Source organism: Octopus bimaculoides, chromosome 2, assembly GCF_001194135.2.
Source record: "Octopus bimaculoides isolate UCB-OBI-ISO-001 chromosome 2, ASM119413v2, whole genome shotgun sequence".
Classification (NCBI taxonomy): Eukaryota; Metazoa; Mollusca; class Cephalopoda; order Octopoda; family Octopodidae; genus Octopus; species Octopus bimaculoides.
The window spans coordinates 86,078,495-86,083,356 of NC_068982.1; the positions used below are offsets into that span (position 1 = coordinate 86,078,495).

Here is a 4,862-nt window from a genome sequence, read left to right on the forward strand (position 1 = left end):
CCCCTGGACTGATTCTTGTGCGGGTGGTACATGAAATGCACCATTTTGAGCATGGCCGTTGCCAGTACTGCCTGACTGGCCTTCGTGCTGGTGGCACGTACAAGCACCCACTACACTCTCGGAGTGGTTGGCGTTAGGAAGGGCATCCAGCTGTAGAAACTCTGTCAAATCAGATTGGAGCCTGGTGTAGCCATCTGGTTTCACCAGTCCTCAGTCAAATCGTCCAACCCATGCTAGCATGGAAAGCAGACGTTAAATGACGACGACTATTAAAGTTGGATGTGATGGTCTTTTTTTTACCAATTTTGAATACAGTCAGGATAATTTGTGTTAGTGTTTACATATTCATTTTGGATTTTTTTCTCTCTCTCCTACTAACGAGTTTGTAAGTTACAGATGTTATTAATACCTTTAATTTATGTTTCTAATGCTTTAAGCAAGGAATTAGTTTTCACATTTTGTCTGTTTTTTAATCTAAGTCTACCTGCAATTCTGAGAAAGGTTTGAGGTGGTTGTGGGATGTACTAGAAACAACGGCTAAATTTCCTTTAAATCATACATTAAACCATTTGAAAAAAATTTTTTAAATGTTTTTTCATACCAAAAAGGTTTCTCTCATCATTCTTAAGTGCATAGCACAAACAAAATTGGCCGAAATTGGACCCGAAGGGAAGGTAGAAAGGATCATAAATTCTCCAAAAATATTGAAAAAATCCATGACAAAACAGAGAAAATCCAACTTATATGGGTGTCCTGATTCTAAATTCTGTCATTTATAACCATTTTTTAGTAGACCATTAAAATTTTATTGAAATGTTGTCATGTCCCAAAATCTCAGGATTTATTTAGTGCTATACTGACTATAAATGTGCCAAAATTCAAGTTCACATGGCTTGTACTTTTGGATTTAGCTAGGTCTGAATATACTGCAAAATTGACCATCTGTTATGCATAACAAAATAGGCTTTACATAAATATTTAAAATATTGCCAAAAAAAGTTTTCTTTCCAAGAACCTGAGAAAAAGTAGGCAACTGCTATACCAGGGTCACTATTAATTTCTGTAATTTGAAGATAATTATTACTCCAGTCTCAAAGACATGACATCACAAATATAGCTACTTATTCAGTTAGGCGAATTAGGCAAAATTTTGACCAATTTGTAGGCCAGTCAAATTGTCATATTTCTTAAAATATTCATCCAAATTTCACAAATGAGGTATCAAAATGTTTCTTTTTGGATGCACTCCAAGAAAAAGTACAATGAAAATTATACTTGAATATTTACAAAAATTCATAGTGATACCTTGTAAAAGGCACTTACTTAAGATACCATATAATGAGAGTGAACCCAATATCTCATGACTGTGAAGAAACTTCTTAAATACTTGGCCATGCCTGCATTCAAACACACATCATCATCATCACTGTTTAACATCAACCTTCCATGCTGGTATTGCTTGGATGGTTTGACAGAATTTGGTGTTCCAGAAGACTACATTGAGCTCCAGTGTCTGCTTTGGCCTGGTTTCTGTGATTGGATGCCCTTCCTAATGCCAGTCACTTCATAGAGTATATTGGGTTCTATTTTTGTGGTATCAGCATTGGTGAGGCCACCAAGTAACTCACAAGACAAACCCCTTTGACTGAATGGTGGTTTGGTATTGAAGGAAGTGGCTTTATGACAGGTGTTAAGAGACAGACTTACAGTAGAGGAGCTACATGGCTTTTCCAGATAGAAAGATAGAAAATATGTTGATGATGAATTGTCAGGGTACCTAAAGGTACAAGAAAGTAAATAGAAGAAAAAATAGGGCTAGAAGATCAGAAAGGATAGGTAAATTCAAGAAAGTGTGAAAGGAGAGTGACAGATGGTTAGAGATGAGGATAAAGATGAATTCTGCAAAATGTGAATATAGGAGGGTGAATGGTGAATTTCAGTTTGATGAGAAAAGAAAGAAACAGTAGGAGTGTGTTTGGAAGGAGGAGATGATAAGTAGCAGTACATAAAGGAAGTGGCTAGAGGGCACTATAGACAGATAAGAAATAACAGTATGATGCAAAGTGTGGTGGATGAGAGAAGTATGCACTGTGACAGAGGTATGAAGAGGCAGAAACAGTAGCATTGCTGTTTGTACACAAGTGTCATACAATCTGCCTTTCACTCTAACAGAGAGGCTTTTTCCTACCAACTTCAGTCAGTTTTTATACTAGCAATTATATTTTCGACATTCTCCTCTATTGCTAATTAGGTCACTTAGATAAGAGAAAATATCTACTATTTCTAAGGATCTTCTTGGATATTCAAGAAAAATCTATTTCCTATATCTTCTTAGTGTTCATTGCTCCTATATATCTGCCAAAAGCAAAGTCTACCTTCTTTGTTAACCTGCCTATAATTTCAATGCATCTTTTATATGTTCATAGTTTGCAATGGGTAAACTGCATGGAATTTCTACCTATACCTTTCCTACATATCAAACAATGCTATTTTCTTGAAGGGATTAGCATCTTTTCTGTTTTCCTACTTACAAGAATTTTGGTCTGTGTTAAATTAACTTTAAGGTCTCTGATTTCAGTGTAACTCTTTTGCTAATTCTACAATGAATGCAGTATAGAGGAGCTTCCACAGGCAACCAGTTTTAAAATCTTCTATTATGGCCTGAAGAATTATTATGAATAGTGGGTCACTGAGACCCAAACCCTGGTGAAGCCCTACCTGCACACTAAATTTGTTGCTGTATTCATTGCTATCTCTCATTCACTGACAGCAGATCAGGGAGTGAGAGACACAGTTGAAGGCATCAAGCATATTCGGACTGATATTAACAATGCAGATTTACTTATCACTCCCCTCCATAATTTACTAACAGTGAGTCACTTTATAGTGCTATCAGTCACTGTATGGTGACTGGAAAAGCATAAGAGGTAATCTCATCAATCAGTTCATAGCATTGTCTGGCTGGTGTCTGTGGCTGATGACATGATAACTACTCCAAAATGTTAGCATCTCACGGTTTAGGTAAGTGGCACTGCGAACTGATCTAGGTGTATACACACCATTTGTCAAAAAGTAAAATATATTTTCCATGACAAAATGCAGTGAGTAGCTTGTTCCCCAGTTTGAATGTGCATCAGGCATATTCGGACTGATAATAACATTGCAGTTTTACTTATCAGTGCTTAGCGCTCCCCGACAGTATCAGAAGGCATCAAGAGGAATATAAAGGAAATTGAAATAGTGCCCAGTAGAACTGTTACAAAAGGTTTACCTCCTTAGCACAACCAGAATAATCAGAAAAGTATTAGATAGTTGAAAAGAACAGCTAGCATGGTACCATAGGCTGCAGGCAGCAAGCCTGCTATGCAATACAAGACTCCAGGAGTTAGACAAAGCCTGAGATGATGATGATGATGATATTATTATTATTATTATTATTATTATTATTATTATTATTATTATTATTATGATAGGCTGGTGAACTGATAGCTAATATTGGCAACCTCTCTTCTTCTAAATAAATTTTTGAGAAAGCAGCCCTCTGCTATAATAATGCCCTAGCCAATAGTGGCTTCAAAGATAAATTATTATATAATCCCTCTAATATTAATCAGAATAATAATAAAATGCCTAAAAATAGACCAAGGTAAATTATTTGGTTCACCCCTCCCTTTTCCCTTAATGTAAAAACAAACATAGGTAAAAGATTCCTGTCTCTCCTAGACAAACATTTTCCAGTAGCTCTCAGGTACAGGAAAATATTTAACAGGCATTTTGTAAAATTGTCATATAGCTGCTGCACCAATATGAAGAGTATCATTACACGAGGTCAACATCAAGAGCCTAAATCCAGTTGTAACTGTTGAGACCCAGGATCCTGCCCACTTGACCAGTGATATATGATTAAAGCTGTCATATATGAGGCAGAAGTTACTGCAATGCTAGAGGATAATACAACTGATAAGAAGACTTATGCTGGAGTATGTGAAGGAGAATATAAAAATTTCCTATGCTAATCACATAACTTCTTTCCAACATAAGGACAAAAGCAAAGCTACTAAGTCGGCTAGCTACATATGTTGTTTGAAATCTAATGCAACACCACATATGATTAAGCGGAAAATATCGAAAAATCCACACCTTATGTTAATGGATCAAATAAATGTAAACTATGCTAAGCCGAAGGAGCTCAGATCTAAGATCTCTAACTCACTACTAAACTCTAGGTCTGAGATTTTCAGTGGTTGTAAACATATGCCTAAGTTTCTTTTGAAGAATTGGAAAATTCCAGCTATACCAGATTAATTTTGTCATTTTCCGTTTTTTAACCTTCTGCATTTTCTATGTTACCTTCTCAACTCTTTGTGTTTCTTCTCTCATTCAGTTTTTAGTTCCTTATGGTATGTGGTTTGTGCCTGATGATTGTGCTGAGATGTTACATATATTATAGTTTATTATTTTGGCATATTCTTTCTATTAGTAGCACATAAAAATGTATTCTGTCTATTAAATAATACAGGTGTGGCTGTGTGGAAAGTAGCTTGCTTAACAACCACATGGTTCTGGGTTCAGTCCCACTGCATGGCACATTGGGCAAGTGTCTTCTACTATAGCCTCGGGCCAACCAAAGCCTTGTGAGTGGATTTGGTAGACGGAAAATGAAAGAAGCCCATTGTGTGTGTGTGTACGTATATATATATATATATATATATATATATACGCACACATACATATATGTGTATATATGTGTGCGTGTATGTTTGTGTGTCTGTGTTTGTCCCCCCACCATCGCTTGACAATTGATGCTGGTGTGTTTACGTCTCCAAAACTTAGCAGTCCGGCAAAGAGACCAATAGAATAAG

General features: G+C 36.3%; 1 protein-coding gene across 1 annotated transcript in view; it reads right to left on the reverse strand.

The window, feature by feature from the left end:
- Positions 1 to 4,862, reverse strand: part of LOC106874321 (uncharacterized) — a 466,970-nt gene that overhangs the window by 207,600 nt on the left and 254,508 nt on the right. The gene's annotated exons all lie outside the window — the stretch shown is intronic.